The sequence below is a fragment of the Archocentrus centrarchus genome, chromosome 14 (genome assembly GCF_007364275.1).
Source record: "Archocentrus centrarchus isolate MPI-CPG fArcCen1 chromosome 14, fArcCen1, whole genome shotgun sequence".
In the NCBI taxonomy this organism is placed as follows: domain Eukaryota; kingdom Metazoa; phylum Chordata; class Actinopteri; order Cichliformes; family Cichlidae; genus Archocentrus; species Archocentrus centrarchus.
Window position 1 is genome coordinate 4,732,649 of NC_044359.1, and position 18,733 is coordinate 4,751,381.

Below are 18,733 nucleotides of genomic sequence, written 5' to 3' on the forward strand. Positions count from 1 at the left end.
GCTAAAACTAAACTAAAACTATTCCGATGACTAAATTATGACTAAAACTAAATTACATTTTCGTCAAAAGACTATGACTAAAACTATCAAATCTAACTAATCAAAATTTGCTGTCAAAATTAACACTGCAGCCCAGCTAGCACACCATTAGGAGAGGTGAAGGGCAAGACACCAGCTAAGGGGGGGTTTGACGATCTTTTTTTCCCTTTTGCTGCTCCGTTGTACGATCGAATAAAAGCCCTCTGCAAACCAAGCTCCCGGGCTGAATTTCAATCCCAGCCCGCCCCTGCTTTCTTCTGTATTTCTTCTGTATTTCTGCTGTATTTATGGTGTAAATAGATACAACATATTGATCCCAATTCCACTGAGGCAACAAGAAGCACTCCAAGATCACAAACCTCACTTTCTGAACTGATTTTTAAGAGAATAGTTTTTTATTTTTAATTTATATTAATTTAGGTTTCTGTGTTCTTTGTTCTAACTCATTACTTACTTAGTGCAGTAAAACTCAGACAAGGGCAGCAGGACAGATGTTTACTTACACAAACATCACGTGGGAGCAGGTCATGGGTAACAGGGACTGATTTGTAAATAACTGGACATGAATATCTTGAGCTTATTATATATCATACTGCATGTGTGTGCGTGTGTGTGTGCGCGCACATGATCACCTCAGAACAAATTTCTTTATCTCAAAACAAACAGTGTAGAGACTTCATATATCCACCAGGGGGCAGCAACACAGCGCCCAATTTTGACCACAACCAACAAAAGAGAAGCTTGTGCTTTTCTGTACTGCAGAGGCGCAAAACTGCAGGTTTGAGTGACTGAAGTGAGTAAACAAACAGGTCCCAGATCACCTCTGTATGAGGGATTTTTACTTTTGCACAGAATAAAGCCAAACAGCTTCATTTTTACTACATCTTCTTAGAATTTGGACTATGAAACATGTTTAGCCCTTCCTGCCCTCTCCCTGTTATTCACAAACCTTTATCCAAGGCTTAATAACTGTAATATCACTATACTATCTATACACTGGCTTCAGATTTAAGACTAAGACCTATGTGCTGTTACATTTTTAAGCAAAATTACACAACTTACACATCTCCCTGATAATGTCAGGAACCGAATACAAAATGTAGTTGCTTTAAAAAGTCATTTGTGTGTTACATTATTTACACAGTTAGCCCTTAAAAGTATAATGTCATGTAATATAAATTAAAGCTTTATGCCCATAATTGGAGATCTACCTGAGTTCAATACCCAGTAGATGTTCTCCACAAATGATTCCCTCAGTAGGAGCGAAATCCTCATTGACATACAGACAGAATAACTACACACAGGTGCAGATGAAACAAGCCTATCAGCAAAATCACACTATTAACAGCTCTCCCCTAAAGTTTACTAACCAGACTGAAAACGCACACACACACACACACACACACACACACACACACACACACACACACACACACACACACACACACACACACACACACACACACACACACACACACACACACACAGAGGAAGGTTTTGGTCAACTGTCTATGAAAGAGAGAGAGATCCGGAGGCCCACGACTATCTCCACCCCGGAACTGTGTTTGTGTGTGTGTGTATGTGTGCGCGCGTTTTCTTCCTGTTGTTTCAGATTCCACTTCACTCCCCCACTGCTGCCAATCCATGACCTCCGACCCCGGCTGAACCCAGCTGTCAGCTGTCCTGGCCTGTGTGGGACAGCTATCTATCTCATGGATCTAATAAGAAGGTGAGACGCGGCTCCTCCACTCGGCCTGGCTGCTAATTTGTCCCAGGGGCCAAAAAAAAAAAAAGGGCAGGTCACTTGCAGAAATCAGATCTCTGTTTCTTTTAGAGAAATGCTCACAGAATCATATGATCCTCATGCAACATTAACTTGCAGAATATAATAAGAAAATATGCTGATCAAAGCCTGATCAAGGTCTCCTCTGTTAAGCCAAAGCAGCTCAGACCCACTGAGGCAAACATCCACCAAACCTCTGAAGGTGTCCTGTTTTTGAGTGGATGCTCCATGGCTCAGGCTTCTAGTGGCAGGATGATTTTTCCTGCGGAAAAAACCAGTGCAATCAGGAACTGTTGTTTCCATGAAGGGGTGTATGTGGCCTACAACAACACAAGATGTGAACATGAAAAAATTGGCCATCTCCTGTTCAAGATTCAAAACACATGCACGTGATACAAGGCCACCCTTTTCCATTGCATGCACGTTTCCATGTCCACTGTAGGCATTTTCTAGCTCATTTATTCAGCGGAGGCTACAAAGGAGGCTGTAGTTGTGGTTCCATAGTGTAGTAATCTGACCCAAGAATGACCCAAAAAAACCAAGGATTTGATCATTTATTCAATATGACCCAAAAATAAGTGACTGAGCCCATAAACCAAGCAGGAAAGTGTTTACATAGGTCCAGGCTGAGGACTGTTTTCCTGCTTCAGGTCCTGAAGTCTTTATGCAACCACAGCTATTGCCCCCTGGTGGCTGTTACAAAAAGTGCAAGTTTAAAAGGCTAGTACATGGAGAGTTTGGAGGCTACGCCGCAGCATACTGTTGTGGTTCCATAGTGTAGTGGTTATCACATCTGCTTTACACGCTGAAAGTCCTGGGTTCAATCCCCAGTGGAACCAGGTGTTCAAGAAGTTGTTGAATAAGCTTTCCTGATTCCATTCTGGTTTGAGCAGCTGTGCATGAAAGTGAAGTTCAGCTCTGTATGATCTACTTTTCAGAAGCTGTTTTTGTTGTTTTAAAATGAATATAGAAACATGAAGAGTTCAGATGCAAAAGCTTCTAAATCTGCCTGGACACTTTTCTTTTAAAAGAGCTTTTTTTTTTAATCTGGATTTCATGGTGAAGTTCTGTAATTTCATTTCATAGGTAATGGTGAGGAGCCTTTTTTTTAAAATATAGTAATTTACCTACTTTTTGATAAATAATATTTTGTTTTGAGGCAAAACCAGTAAAATATTCAGTCCGTCTTCTGCCCAGTGTGAATGAAGCCAATAGGCCCAAACATCAGACTATGATAAAAAGATTTCTACATAGATTCACACAGTACAACCACAATGGCAGCACATTTATTTTAACAATAACAGACAGGATGGACGCATACGGGGGGGGCTGTGACCGCACGTGGGTACACGCCGGGCCACCTACCCATCCGGTCCCGCAGCGAGCAGACCCCCAAAGCAAGAGACAGGAGCCCCGCGCAGGCCGGGGAGTACGCTCGGCAGCCGGTAACGATGCTTCCGCAGGTTCACCGACAGAAATCTCGTTACGACTTTTATTTCCTTTAGTTAGACACATTTGATCGCTGAACATTTTTTCTACACAAAACAAGGTCAGACTCTCCTTCAGCTGTGTTTACATCTGATCACCACCAACAAAAGCCGGCTCCTCAGTGCAGCACTTGAAGTCACGTGGTCTGATCTTGCATTCTGATTGGTTCTAGGGACACAGAGACATTTACGAGCCAATGGGAAGTTGCGTTTGGAGGCTTTTCATAATTCAGACTAGTCAGAGAAGGTATTTAACGGGTTATGACGATTGACTGGTGTATAGTACCTGTGGCAGTACTATTCGGGGAGCTGGATGGAAAGCTCTGGTGGGCCGGATGTGGCCCGCAGGCCACCAGTTTATGTGCCCTGTCCTAGAGCTTACTTGCTTCACTGCTTATTTAGCTCATTCATTCAGTGGAGGCTATGCTTGAGGGAACATGTGGTTCCATAGTGTAGTGGGCATCACATCTGCTTTACACGCAGAAGGTCCTGGGTTCAATCCCCAGTGGAACCAAATCTAGTCTTATAGTTGTACATGGCATTACAAACATCTACACATCTTGAATCTGGCCCAAGATCTAATTATTGCTATTGACACTTTGAATGACGACCCCCCCCCCCCAAAAAAAAAAAAAAAGAATTTGATCATTTATTCAATATGACCCAAAATAAGTTACTGAGCCCATAAACCAAGCAGTTAAGTGTTTACATAGGTCCAGGCTGAGGACTGTTTTCCTGCTTTAGGACCTGAAGTCTTTTTACAACCACAGCTATTGCCCCCTGGTGGCTGTTACAAAAAGTGCAAGTTTAAAAGGCTAGTACATGGAGAGTTTAGAGGCTATGCTGCAGCATACTGTTGTGGTTCCATAGTGTAGTGGTTATCACATCTGCTTTACACGCAGAAGGGCCTGGGTTTAATCCCCAGTGGAACCAGTTGTTCAATATGGTGTTCAAGAAGTTGTTAAATAAGCTATTCTGGTTCCTGTGCAGCTGAGCTTTTTTTCAGAAGTGTCTCAGTACAATTTTTTTTTTGTCTGTTATGATCTGGTGGTGGAGGATGTGCTCTATGCTGCTCTTGTGGCTTCCTAGCATAGTGGTCATCACATCTGTGTTTCATATAGAAGGTCCTGGGTTCAATGCCCAGTGGTTCCACTTAAAATGGTGTTCACGAAGTTGTCAGATGAGCCCTCAGAATTTCCACATGCAACCCGTCTGATGGCCAGGTGAAATGTAATTTCAAAACAACTAGACCTAAGTGTTTTGTGTCTGATATGATGGTAGCATAAAATGATGCTGATTAGAAGTTACTGTTTCCACTGGAAAAAGGAGAAGACATCCTAGAGCAGGGGTGGCCAACTCCAGGCATCGAGAGCCGGTGTCCTGCAGGTTTTAGATGTGTCCAACACTCCTGAGTCAAATATAGAAGTCATTAGCAGGACTCTGGAGAACTTGACTGCATACTGAGGAGGTAATTCAGCCATTTGATTCAGGTGTGTTGGATCAGGGACACATCTAAGACCTGCAGGACACCGGCTCTTGAGGCCTGGAGTTGGCCACCCCTGTCCTAGAGCTTTCCATACTGTTTATTTAGAGACCCAGGAGGACCCAGCAAAGTGCATTCTGCTGCCATCTCTGCACAACACATGTGCATGTGAGTCACGAGATGAGGCCACCTTTTCCCACTGGGTGGTACCTGCCGTTGCGGTTCCATAGTGTAGTGGTCATCACGTCTGCTTTACACGCAGAAGGTCCTGGGTTCAATCCCCAGTGGAGCCAGTTATTTAGTATATTTCTTCAGAATTTGGTAACACAGCTTCCCAACTCCAGTCTGGATGGTGTACATGGTCTACCAGATCATGTGTTTTCCAAAAACACATATTATATCCAATATGGAGGAAGCTCCCCTCAGAAATGAGTTCCATGAGGTTATATTAGAACAGTAATAAATCCAGGAGCTCCAAGGTGACTCCACATGAAGTCACACTTGTAACAAAGTGGGAGAGTACATGGGTTGTGTTGGAACCTCTATGGCAGGGATCCTCAAGTCCAGGCCTCGAGGGCCGGTGTCCTGCAGGTTTTAGATGTGTCCCTGATCCAACACACCTGATTCAAATGGCTGAATTACCTCCTCAGTATGCAGTCAAGTTCTCCAGAGTCCTGCTAATGACTTCTATATTTGACTCAGGTGTGTTGAAGCAGAGACACATCTAAAAGTTGCAGGACACTGGCCCTCGAGGCCTGGATTTGGGGATCCCTGCTCTATGGTATCAGATCACTTTGGCTACCAGGAAGCAAGTTTAGCTAAAAACTCTGGGTTTGTAACCCTAAAATGAGGAAACTGTTCCAGAAAGAGCGTTAACTTCAACTCTGAGTCAGTTACCAGGGTAACAGACTCTGTGAACCTGCTCGCTGGCAGGTTTTATCCAACAAACTCTGAGTGTCTCTGACTCCTCCCCTCCTGCTGCACCTGAATCACCTGTCTGATGCGCCGATTCATTTCCTCCTTCATAAAGTGGCTGTCAGAGCGTCAGAGGAGTGAATTCATCTGCAGACGTTTATGTTTCTACAAGCTCTGAAATCCCAGTTAGACGTTAGTTCATTATTTTTGTACGTAACATGAAGCTTTTACAGTCGTTCACTCGTCAACAGACTGTAAGAATGGAGACGACGATGATGTCACGGATTTATAATGAGGCAGCTGCAGCTGTTCCTCTGAAACATTTACTGTAGTTACTGTAGCATCACTGTTACATCACACTGACCAATGAACATTTGTTTGTTGCATTGTAGTGGTTCTCAACTCTGCTTTACATGCAGGAGGTCCTCGGTTCAATCCCCAGTAGAACCATTTGTTAAATAAGTTCTCCCTCTTTCTGTTTCTACTGGAGAAAGGAGAGGGCTTACTTCTACTTTACTTATTTAGAGACCCAGGAGTACCCAGCAAAGCGCATCCTGCTGCCAGCTTCACACATGAGTCATGAGACCTTTTCCCATTGCATGCACGTTTCCATGCCCACTATAGGCATTTTCTAGCTCATTCATTCAGTGGAGGCTACAGTGGATGCTGCTGTCGTGGTTGCATAGTGTAGTGGGTGTCACTTTGACTTTATGCGCTGAAGCTCGGACGTTCAATCCCCAGTGGAACCAATTGTTCATTATGGTGCTCCAGAGTTTGGCAAAAAAGCATCTCTGAACTCCAGTCTGGATGAGTTACCAGATGATGTGAGGTTCCAAGCCAAGTAGAAGGTTTCTATGAAAATCTATAATACTTTGTGTCCAATATGGAGGAAACTCCACACAGAAATGAGAGTATATTAGAGCTCCTGGAATTGAGTCACTGCAGATCAACAACTAGTGACATGTTACTCTAATCTGACTGCCTTTTCTCTGTAACGAGTAATCTAACGCGTTAGTATTTGCAGTCCAGTAATCAGATTAAAGTTACTTTGTGTTACATTTTTGTCATTTTCTTAGTACAAAGATATATTTTTGCTTTCTTCTTGCATCTCGGGGAGTGACGTCTGGCCGATGCAACAATTAAGTCCCGTTTTCAGCTTGAGGACAATAACAGCACAATGGAGGGAGGAGAGAGATGCACGTTTTCTAGCTGAAATACAGGCACTATCTTGAGTTTGGGTCAGCGAAAGATGACAACATCAAGGTTAGCTGTGCACTCTGTGCGGGCGACAAAGTGCTATCTAGCTTCAAAAACACTACATCAAATTTGAAGAAACATCTGGAGTCGCAGCACGGCACAGTCACACTTACAGAGCGAGTCCCATCAGGTGGAGCAAAGCAGAGCTGTGGCTGATGCAGGAGCCCCCCCAGCACCCAAACAACAAAAGCTGGACTTTGGTATAAAACCAGGAAGTGGGGGAGAGCTGAAAAAGTTGGTCGTACAGTATGTAGTAGAGGAAATGCTGCCCTTAAACACGGTTGACTTGCCCTTGTTTCGTGGTTGTCATTTGTGCATTGAGGCAGCAGGATGAGCTGCCGGTGTTGTCCAAAAAGTGATTTTCAGTGTTTGTCAAAAAACGATTGCCTGTATTTAAACGGCTGTAAATGACTTGTTGACCTATAATCTGTGAAACGTGTGTCAAACATATCTCTCATGAATGATATCAGGTCATTTTGAGTGAGAAACAGCATTTCTATCACAAGGTTGAAGCCGCACTCAGTTTTTGGCAAATTGACTTTTATATATTCATTTTTTATCAAGGCAAAAACTGTCTGACATTAAAATGTCTTTTTAAAAAGAAATCTGACTCAGAAGGCTGCAGAATTCACAACAAGTATAACATCACAGATCTATAAAGATATTTGAAGTGGCCAAAAAGCTCTGGATTGATTATAATGTAGGTACAATAACACAGACTCCTAAAGATTATTGAAAAACAGGTTATTTCTGCATTTTATATAAAAGCCCTTCATAAATCATGTTGACTGCACTCTGTTTACCAATATAAGCAAAGACATTACACATAAAAACACACAGAAACATCAGGATCACTTTATGACAGACGATCACTTTTTGGCACAACACCAGCTGCTGTAGAAAGTAACTAATAAAGTAACTTGTAATCTAACTTAGTTACTTCTAAAATTAAACAATCAGTAAAGTAACTAAGTTACTTTTTAAAGGAGTAATTAGTAATCAGTAATCGGATTACTTTTTGAAGGTAACTATACCATCACTGTCAACAACTCCATGTGCTGAGTCATCTTTTCACCACAGACATGAAGGGTCACGCTTCAAGTCCATCATCTCGTCTGAAGGTTCACAGATTCCCCGTCAGCGAGGGAGCCATGTGGAGTTTCTCTCCTGCCACACATGTTGACAGAGTCGAGGTAATGAGTCTCAGCCGATCGTTCCAACACCTCCCCACAGACTCACAAACACGCACAGCTGATGGATGAACTGCAGTGACCGGAGGAGCTGCTCACTGTTGTTCAACAGGAAGCATTAGTGGGCTGTTTCACGGTGTTTTAAAATGAAATGTGGAAAAGACAGCTTAGGCTTTCAATATTCTTACATAAAATAACACAAGTTTTTATTTTATATAGAAAAAACTCATAAAAAATAAAGATATGATGGAACCAATCCACTGTCAGCATCAACAACACACAGACACAAAATTAGTGCCTCAGAAGGAAGAGCAGAGTGAATTCTGATTGGTCAATAATATTATAAATGCAGACCAGTTACTATTAAAGGATTAAATTGGGAACAGATGGCACTCCATAAATGTACTTCACAAACTATAGAAGAGAAAATGATCTTAAAAACTGTGATGGATTTTATTGTACATGTTCCTGGCCTATTTTCATCTATGCTGGCCTGTATATTTGTGTGAAATCTGGTGATCGGCACACGGCATTGTTGCCAACTTTTGTGCAACAAAACTTGCTGTCGGCTGTATCAAAAATCGCTAGAACAAATCGAGGTCCGGGGTGGGGGGGTGTGCTGTCCCCTGAAGAGTGGTCCAGGCGATGCCACAGAGCACGAGGGGATGCAGTACGAGTGCTGTATGTACACAAAACACGGCGACAGCAGAGTTTTCAGGTTTCCAGTGTTGTGTCAAAAAGGGATTTCCTTTTTGTTTTTACATTTTTAAAAATGTTTTTTCTTTGCTTATATCTGTAAATACACAGGTGCACAGGATTTATGAAGGGCTTATATATATAATGAAGAAATTACTTATTTTTACCCTCATTAATAAAGAATATATTGTAGTGTCTGTTAAGACGTTGAAGAAGATGGCGAGAGATTGCCAGCAAAAGTTGCCCTTTTATTAACTATTAAATGGTTGCTGTGTGCCGCAACCACGCCAGAAACAACAAAACAGGACTCCAGCTCTGACTCTCACTCTCCCTCCATGCGCGCAAACACATGTTCAAGTACCAACAAAACAGTGGGAAATCACAGAACATCTGCACAGACCGGCATCTAACTTTAACAGAATCGCTACAATATGAAAGTCACTTTGCCAAAAACTGTTTGAGATGTGCTTGACAGATTACAGGTTCACAAGTCATTTACAACAATATAAATACCAGCAATAATTTTTTGGGCAAATACTGGAAATCACTTTTTGGCACAAGACCGCTCCACTGCCACTGTGTACAGTGTGGCAGCATGTACATTTTGCGTACATACAGTGCAGTACACATTCATATTAAAATTCAAATCAGTTTGGCGTATTTAATGTATTTAATGCATAATTAAATGTCATGCAAAAAGATCAACATTTTCTTTGTACACTTTTTTTTTGGGGGGGGGGGTTCTGAAAAAGAGTACGCTTTGGAAAATGTTGAAAATTGTGAATCGTCCCTATGTGATCGCATAAGCCGGATGAGTTTAGCACTAAAGCCCTCCTCAGCTCCCGCCACGCCCACTTCCGATATCAACAATAACAACACCTGGAGATCGCGTGAGTGTTTATACAGTCACGTGACGTCTGGATTGGCAGTTCATTTCACCAGAGACAATCATGGCAACCGCAGGAGGCGAGCCGAAGCTACAAACTCACACTTATGAGTAAAAAGACAAGATTACAACATTTTTTACAAGTCGGATAAAATTCCACGGGCCATTTCAATCCGACTTAGGTGACGTTTACTGCAGTTATGTTTATTGGAATCTTATTTAAGTTATACACTTTGATGAGGCTAACCAAATAAAGAGATGACACAGCATGCACTCACCAACCACTTTATTAGGTACACCTTTTCAATCAATTGTTTACACAAATGTTGTTTACACAAAGATCAGCCAATCACATGGAAGCAAATCAGTGCATTTAGACGTGACATAGCCAAGTTCAGAATGAACATGGGGTTAAGAGACATTGAAAGTGGGATTGTTGTTGGTAGGGTTCAAACCCCAAACAATAAACATGATCTGGGTGAAAATGTCGTGGTGATGCCAGAGTTCGAAGCAGAATGGCCAGAATGCAGTAACTCAAACAACCACTTGTTACAAACAAGGTATGCAGAAGAGCATCTCTGAATGCACAACATTTAGAACCTTGAAGCAGCAGAAGACCACACTGGCTGCCACTCCGGCCAGCTAAGAACAGGAAACTGAGGCTACAGTTCGCACAGGCTCACCAAAAATGACAGAAGATTGGAAAAACATTGCCTGGTCTGAGCCGTGGGATGTGGTGGAACAGAAGATTCAGATCACGGCTGTACAACCAATAAATCTGCAGCAAGTGTGTGATGCTACCAACATGATGTCAACATGGACCAAAATCAGAGGAATGCTTCCAGCACCTTGCTGAATCTATGCCAGGAAGAATTAACCAACCCGGTACTAGAACGGTGTACCTAATGAAGCGGCTGGTGAGTGTACACTGTGTGTGCTTTTGGGATGAATTGAGGTTGTAGCAGCAGCTGTTCTCCACACAGGGGAGGCAACAGCATCTCTTTAAGAAGCAGCGTTTGTTTTTTTTTTCCCTTTCTTAAACTTATTTGTGCTTTTTTATGATGTGATAAACATGGCACTGTCATTCCAGACAGCCCATTATTTTGGAATCTTCAGGCCAGTATTCCCTGAAAAATATCAGGATAAAATCACTTCAAAACAAAAACAGGAGAAGTCATGAGCTAATGCTGCCAAATCCCGACTCACTGGGATGTTTTGAAATCTTACACTAAATATCCTCTCTACTCTCATCAAAACTCATTACCTCTCCTCATATACATAATCCTCATTAATCCTACTTGTACTCATGAACAACGTGTGAAAAAGAAGAAAAAAAAACCTCTTTGAAATGAGAGTCCGCTTCATTCCAGCTTTGGTGCCTCCAGACAAAAATATCTCAGGAGACCATTAAAAAATGTCAAATTCAATTATGCGTTTCTGTCTTTTGGGACACCACACACACACACACACACACACACACACACACACACACACACACACACACACACACACACACACACACACACACACACACACACACACACTTATGTAAAAACCGAATGAAAGGAAGAGGAAGTCCTGAGGGCTTTGAAAGCATGATTGGGAGAAAGCTCTTGTGCTGGTTAGAATAGAAAAGGTGAATAACAGGCCCTGGTAGCCGGCAGCCAGCACAAAGTGGAGTGGAGAGCTCCATTCTCCGAGCCAGAGAGGGAGACCCCTCGCGGGGGGTGGCTGAGGGCCCAGAGGGCCCTCAGCAGACCGGGACCTATGCTTAATGAGAAATTCCTGGGGATTTAGAGGGGCGCAGAGGTCTTCATTTTCTCACTGCGCCCACGGTCCCCCAGTAGCCGGGTGGCGAGGTTTCTCTTTCAGCCCTGAAACATCCCCAGAGGAATGGAGAATCCCCCCATTCAACACGAGCAGGCCCTGCCTGCCTGCTGGATTATGTATATGAGATGTGGGTTGCAAGATCACAACCTGCCACCTTCTGCACACTGCAAAAAATGTCAAGTCATTTAAAAGCTGCACCTGCCCTCCTGAGCAGCATCCTGTCTCTGCTAATTAAGATGCTGTATTCACAGCGGTGACTGTGAGGCGGGAACAGCCGTGGATAAAATTTTCACACACAATAAGTCTGAAAAAAAAAAACACACAAGAAATTTACATTACTTGGCCAACATGATTATAATACAGCATGCAAATATTTTTCAAAATTATATCTTTTTTCAAGTGCATACACATAATAATTAACATATAAACACTAACAAACAAGCAAGTATTGGGACAAAATAAAAATATAGTAGAAGTACCTGGATTTAAAAAGGTTAATAATTCTTAAGTGAATACTTCTGGTGCATGCTCGTGCTACAGTACTGATTGTCATGCTGCTCGCTGTCTTGTAGGTGCATAAATGGTAAAACAGGTCATTTTAGCCTATTGCTAGGTAGTAGCAATAGGCTAAAATGATAATGTCTGCTGTGGATAAGAACCTTCAGGGGCCTGAGGTGTACCTGTGTGCCGAGTTTGTTTGACTTCTGATTGTGTAGGAGGAGGTGGTGGGTAAAAACACACAAACATGCAGGCAGAGATTTTGTATATTAGTATATTATATTAACTAAAAGAAAACAAAAGAAAAAAAAATGCATGCTCCAAATATTTATTACAAAATCCCTGCCTGGTACCCACTGCACATTCTCTTTCTGCACTGAAGGAGGCTGAAGCTCTGACACTTGCATGTAAAGCCTGAAGTTAAACATTTTGATAAACATCATGAGTAAAGACAGGATCTGACTGAGAACCTAGGAAGAGTGCATGCTTATCGGCTGATGTTTATCAATCACACACACTCTCCTTCAACTTCTCTTTTACCTTAATTTAAAAGAATGAAGAACATTCACAAGTAGCGACTGAGGCTATTAACTGTTAAAAAAATCAAGTGATGAGCAGAGAAATTTTCCCATAGACATCTATAAAATCAGATTTTATTTTTTCATAGGAGTCGCCTCCTGCTGGCCATGAGTAAGAATGCAGATTTAAGTTTAAGCACGTTGCGTTTAAGCTCCAATGGTTACGTCCTTTTTTTTAAAGAAAGGGTCACATCTGTGGTCTTAACTCACCCGTCACATGTTAAGATAAGATAAGATAAGATAAGATAAGATAAGATAAGATAAGATAAGATAAGATAAGATAAGATAAGATAAGATAAGATAAGATAAAACTTTAATGATCCCACGACAGGGAAATTTGCGCATTACAGCAGCTCAGTACAGAGAGGAGCAAAGTAATCTACTTATTGATGAGGCAGGTAAATTATTGGAATTGGGCTTTACCAGGTGAGTTCAGTCAGGTGAGGTCTGAACGCCGGAAACACATAGAGGATCGCAGCCCTTTGCTCTTATTGGACATGGAAGAGAGAATCAATTCCTAATTTTCAGACCATCTGTGTCGATAATTCGACAAATGCAGGCGCTGCTAAACAAACTACAAATCAAAACCTGTTCAAATGTGCTGCTCTGATCACATCGGCTGCAAACAAAAACTAAGACTAGTTAAAACCACTCACCACCGCTTTTAATTGAAATGAACAGTTTCAAGCTGTGAATGCTGAAGAGCTTATCGAGTGTACATTATTTTCCTTCCAGTCCCCTCTGCTCAGGCTGCAGGGGAGTGGAGGCTGAGCTCGCCTACGCGGGAGTTAATTCTCCAAGTGTCTTATTAAAAGAATGAGCGGGGCGTTGAGGGGCTGCTGGGAGGCAGCTGCCCCTGTCAGAGCCTCCCAGCACCAGGCCTTTGGACCCGCTCTGGCCCCGGGACCCCGGCTGAGACGCTCCTACAGCTGGCCCCTCGGCTGAGCTTCAGAGCCAGAGGGCCGCAGTACTGGACATTGTGTTGGGAGAACCCTTGCTGAGGTTCGACTCAACTGAAGACACAAACAAACCCCAGTTGGGTGCTTGACGGCTTCACAGGTACAGAGACGGCGTCCTCTCACCAGGCCTCTTCAGGAAGCCGCTTCCCCATTCAGGACTGCATTCACATCTTTGACATTCAGTGACAGTCACGTCCACGGCCACTTACAGTGTTTTAACCTTGACTGACCTCTGGTTTGGTGGACTACTAGAATATATGACGACCTACTTTAAAGTACCTTAACTTTTAGAATTCCAGTATTACAATTTGGTGATGGTGAAAGCCACCAGAGCAAAAATTATGCCTGTAAAGTTCTCGTGAATTGGCCTTGAATAGGTCTGAAGGCTGTACGGTGTGTGTGTGTGTGTGTGTGTGTGTGTGTGTGTGTGTGTGTGTGTGTGTGTGTGTGTGTGTGTGTGTGTGTGTGAGAGAGCAGGTAACTGGATACATTTATCAAAATGTTGGTTTGTAAAGTTTCCTTTGAACAAAGTTACCTTCACGTTCTGTTACTCAGCAACAAAGAAGTGCATCACTGAGGCTGGATGCACTTTTTAAATCTGATGGAGCGGAAGTGCTTAAAACCATATTGGGTATGAAAAGCTCCTGTACAGAAGGGGTGGATGGTATTTGCAGTAAAATAATAAAATTTATTGCGCTCGAAATTAATGAACCACTTGCCTATTGTATAAATCTTTCTATAATACATGGTGTTGTGCCTAAAAAAATAAGGACTGCAAAAATCATTCCAATATTTAAAACTGGGGATAAAAATAACATGCAAAATTACTGTCCAGTATCTATACTGCCTACTCTCTCCAAAGTATTTGAGAAAATTGTTTATATTAGGCTGTATGGGTACTTGGATAAGCTGGACATACTTACTCCATCACAGTATGGCTTCAGGAAAAAGAGGAAAACAACGTGCATGGCAATTCTTGATCTCACTGAGAAAATAAATGATGCTGTCGAAAATGATGAATGTGGAGTGGGTATTTTCCTTGATTTATCGAAAGCATTTGATACTATAGATTTTGAAATTTTGTTGGGAAAACTTTACATTATGGTGTCAGAGGCATTGCGCTTAACTGGTTCAGAAGCTATCTATTTGAAAGGGAGCACTAGGTACAAATACACAGCAGCAAATCACAATCAAAAACAATTAAATGTGGTGTACCACAAGGATCTATATTAGGTCCTCTTCTTTTTATTATTTATTATTTAATGACTTTATAAATTCATCAGATATACTACATAAAATTATTTTTGCAGATGACACCAACTGACACAGAAGCTTAAGCTTCTGAAGCTCACTGAGAGCAACACTTTTCATAATGCATGCATGATATTTAATGTAGTGCACAGACTAAATGAAAGACTTTGCCAACTTATTCCAATAATCTATCCGACCCACAAACACAATACTAGAAGGAAAAATCAGCTGAAGGGAAAAAGCAAACTGAAATGTACAAGTTTTAGCATCACATGCAAAGGTTTGGAGATCTGGAATGAAATTAACAGCACAATACAAACATCATCTTCTCTAAAGATATTTAAGAAACTTTTGAAAGATGAACTGTTGCAACATTATACTTAAACAAACTCAAATGGCTACATAACAAACAGTAAAACGAGATATAAAAATCAGTATATATTTATAAACTTATGTAAATCTATTATCATCTAATTATTATGTCTAATTTAATTTCCTAATAATATCTGGGTAGAAAGTATAAGGATGAATTTGTCACCTTGACTACACTGATGTTTTTTTTTTTGTGAATACGGCTGTAAGAAGTATGAAAACAATCAATGTGATAAGGTTTGATAATATCATATTCAAACATTAACAATGTGTGATACCAGATAATGGAATGTACGAACGTATGTGGAGGATGTGAAATAACAATAATGTTTTGACTTGATCTCAGTGTGGGGGTATGGATTACTGTACTGTTCTTGTAATGTTTTTTGTTCCTGGGGTCCCTGTAAAAGCTAAAGCAGCTTCTTGGGAGTTCCCCCCTTTTACAAATCTTACAGGCGTGGTGTTGTGCACATGTATCCGTCTTAAAGGTTTGTAAATAAATAAAGAAAAAAAGAAAGAAAGAAAATCACTTTTTGTGATATTTTAATTTTATATAATAGCGTGTGCACTTTAATAACTATGCACATAGCTGTTGCATAGATGCCAGACATCCAGCCCCAGGAGGAACGTGATCTATAAAGTTATCATAACTGTGGCTGAAATAAATTAGTTTAGAACATCCAATAATAATAATGGAATAATGCATTAATACATCACCTAGGTTTTTTTCCATCCTGACAATACCGATCTATAAAGCATCAACAGAGGATTTAATGAATTCAATGATAAAACAGCAGCTCCTTAATAACTACTTGATGTGGCACCTGTAAGACGCACAGGGCCGGCTTGGCTTTGAGTCGGACTGCGTCAGTGCACTTTCAGAGCCAAACAGCCCTCCTTTTTAAACTGAAAGCACAGTCAGGGGCTTTGGCAGAAAAAATGATCTCCACTCTGCCTCCCAGCATGAGCTGAGACTCTCTGTGGACATGGCTGCAGAGCAGCTTGGGATCATTTTGCCTCCTCTGGTGAGAAAAAAAACGAAACAAAACGGAGTCTCTATGTAAGGACAGAAATAGATAAATTTATCACGCCATTGTTTGGATTACACTTATGAAAGTCTGAGGGTTTATGAGCATGTCTGTTACATCAACAAATGTGCCATTACACCACAATGAACCATAACGTCTGGTTTTCAGTGGTTAGTAAATGTGAGATTTAATGTCAGAGTTGGGTTTTGTCTTAGTGATTTTTAGCTTCAAGAAGTGTTAAAGTGTTAAGTGTTGCAAAAAAAAAAAGAAATCACACTATATTTATTTTTCTTTAATCGAGCTGAAAAACAACTTTCTGCCAAATCTGAAAGACCAAATCTGATGAAAACAGACATCACTGTCCAACTCTGGATGCCTGATGGTGAGTCCAGGATACAGACATCAAACCTGCACTCGTTTGAGATCCTCAAGGCCCAAATTAGGCCCAAAAAAGAGAAGAAGAAAGTGGTTTTGCTTCTTCCCTCCGGCTAAAAAGGAAACATCCGCGAGTTCCTTGTTCACTCAGTATTTAGCACAAGTGTAAATAAGTTGTCTTTGCGGGAGAAATGTCCGGCTAATTGGTTTGTTAAGATGAGAGTGGGTGTGAGGGGAGAGAGAGGGGGAGAAATTTCCCTTTTCTTTTATTCCAGACAGGTTAAATGTGCAGTTAGGCCTGAACAATGGAGCCGTCCTTTCACATGCAAAGATGAGGTATATAGAGCGAGCCGGTTTTTGTGGCTGGTATATTGAAAGGCACCAAAGCGGAACGGTATCCCCTCCCCTCCATGCCTCCCACTTTCCCTCCTTTCTTCACTCCCTCTTCTCCTTGCTTGCTTCCTGTGCGCTCTCTCACCTTGCATCCTTCTGTCTCTTTGCTCATTTCAGCCCGGTGTCCTGAAGAATCACGCTTACTTCAGTCAGTTCTCAGCATTTAGCAGGAAGCACAGGGCAGTGGGTGGATGTGAATTGAGACATTTATGCCTAGCAGGTAGGAATATCTGTGCTCTCATTTTCAGTCATTAATTCTCTAAATATAATATAATATAATTTACAGAAAACCTGCAGAAGTTGGCATTCATTATAGTTCCTGAGATGTCCAACAGGGGGCGACTCCTCTGTCAGTCCAACTGCTTACTTAAATTAACCACTTCCTTGTAAGTTAATGGTCTCAAACCCTAGTTTCAAGTCTTATGGAATACAACATGGCATTCATTTTATAAATTATGATCCTATCTTAGTAAATAGGCAATAAAGCAGAGAATGCTTTAGGGCGTGCAGTGTCCCTGGCTTCAGTGTCAGCTCCAACCCGGGCTTGTTCTTCAGTCCACAAACCAGCGGGTGACATCGCAGTGTCTCTGTCCCGCTTTAAGTGTAGGACATGAACAAACTGAGGTTTTTAAAAGTGCTAAAAGTGAAAAAGCTGATAAAAACGAGGCTTTCATTTCTTGATATTTTTTTACTTGTGTTTTTTTTACAGTATCTGAATTTTGAATAATATCTCATTGTGGCAGCAACTAAATCTTGCCTTCTTTTTGCAGAGTGGTACACACCAACAGTGTTGTTTGGTCTGTGATTTTAGTCTGTTGTTGTTAGATGGTTGCTAGGCAGCGTGGTGACGTACTTATATATCGTGCATAATTAAAGTTTAGATGTTGCTGTCGTGAAATTAAAATTTGTATGTTTTAATAAGGTGTTATTGGTGCAGAGGTGCTATAAGTCGGTCATTTTAGCATGTTGGTAGGTGGTTGCTAGGCAACATGATATATCTAATACCCTCTGATATAGATTAGAACCTTGAGGGGCCTGAGATGTACTGGAGTGATATTTTAGGAGGAGTTTGCAGAGATTTTGTGTATTAGAGTAAGATTGGTGCTTATTCTGCACCCTCCACTTTCCCTCAAAGATTAAAAAATTTCATCACATTTTGATCTTTTCTTTTTTCAGTGTGGTTTTTCACATCAATTTCTGAAGCCCCTGATCGATCATTTGCCACTAATCACTGTCACTAGTGATTAAGCTGAGCGGAGCTGCAAAGCAGATGCAGGACAGGGAGAAAGAGAAAAGCAAAGATTGGGGGCAGTAGCGGAGGGTATACTGGGTGGTGTAGGGGGTTTATTAAACAAAGGCAGAGGCTATGAAATGGTGCTTGTGAAAGCCTCGCGCTGGTCGGCTCATTGAGTTGTCAATCTGCCCGGCAGGTCCCCTGTATGATGAGACCTGTCAGAGAGCCTCAGAGACTGGGAGAGAGAGCAGGAGGGGTAGGGATGACCTAATACTAAATCACCTCCCTCCCTTTTCTCCTCATAGAGGGTGGAGTGACACCCCCACCGGCCCATAATGCAACCCCCGTGGCGCAGTGGAGACGGACGAGACCAGTCAGGGCTGGACACTGGATCGCTGGATGACGGGCAGGACAAAGCACTGGAAGACAGTCAAGAGAGACATGTGGCTCATTCAAGGTTGATTAGCGACTAATAACGA

At 41.7% G+C, this 18,733-nt stretch overlaps 4 non-coding genes across 4 annotated transcripts; all 4 read left to right on the top strand.

Annotated features, from left to right (window-relative positions):
• Positions 1–2,588: 2,588 nt before the first annotated feature.
• Positions 2,589–2,661, top strand: trnav-uac (transfer RNA valine (anticodon UAC)). Its single transcript has one exon. It is a non-coding gene; the product is annotated as a tRNA-Val (tRNA).
• Positions 2,662–3,750: 1,089 nt separating this feature from the next.
• On the top strand, positions 3,751–3,823 carry trnav-uac (transfer RNA valine (anticodon UAC)). The gene has a single exon. It is a non-coding gene; the product is annotated as a tRNA-Val (tRNA).
• Positions 3,824–4,169: 346 nt separating this feature from the next.
• Positions 4,170–4,242, top strand: trnav-uac (transfer RNA valine (anticodon UAC)). The gene has a single exon. It is a non-coding gene; the product is annotated as a tRNA-Val (tRNA).
• A 770-nt stretch (positions 4,243–5,012) lies between these two features.
• On the top strand, positions 5,013–5,085 carry trnav-uac (transfer RNA valine (anticodon UAC)). Its single transcript has one exon. It is a non-coding gene; the product is annotated as a tRNA-Val (tRNA).
• Positions 5,086–18,733: the final 13,648 nt, after the last annotated feature.